The sequence below is a fragment of the Penaeus monodon genome, chromosome 23 (genome assembly GCF_015228065.2).
Source record: "Penaeus monodon isolate SGIC_2016 chromosome 23, NSTDA_Pmon_1, whole genome shotgun sequence".
Lineage (NCBI taxonomy): Eukaryota > Metazoa > Arthropoda > Malacostraca > Decapoda > Penaeidae > Penaeus > Penaeus monodon.
In genome coordinates this window covers 9,307,678-9,308,149 of record NC_051408.1, presented here as the reverse complement: position 1 = coordinate 9,308,149, position 472 = coordinate 9,307,678, and positions in this window count along the sequence as shown.

The window sequence follows — 472 nt, the reverse complement described above, 5'->3', positions numbered from 1 at the left end:
CCTAATATGTTATACCTATTAATATAATTAACATGTCTGATAAACTATGGTTAGCACTTGCATTCTATTTCACTTCTACAAATCTTTTTGATTTATATTGTTTACACACAAACCTCTTACACATTACTTTTTCTACACTTTTTACACATATCTTTTACATTACGCTTACCCATTTTACACTTAGTAAACATTCATTTCAAAGCACACCTTTCACACACTACCACTTATTCTACCATAACACCACCGTGACCATCGACAGAGACAGAGGGGCGAACCGTCGTGAAGAACGAGCTGCGAGTATATATATAAAACTGTATATTGTCCATCAGCATTACACGAGAAAGCAATAGCGTGGCGAGCTAATGAACACGTCGACGAAATGCACGCACGTCACACTTTCTATCGTTGTTCTGGCTCTTTCATTCATTTCTTTTATGTATTCGTCTTGCGCTTTATGGGTCGGTGACTTTCT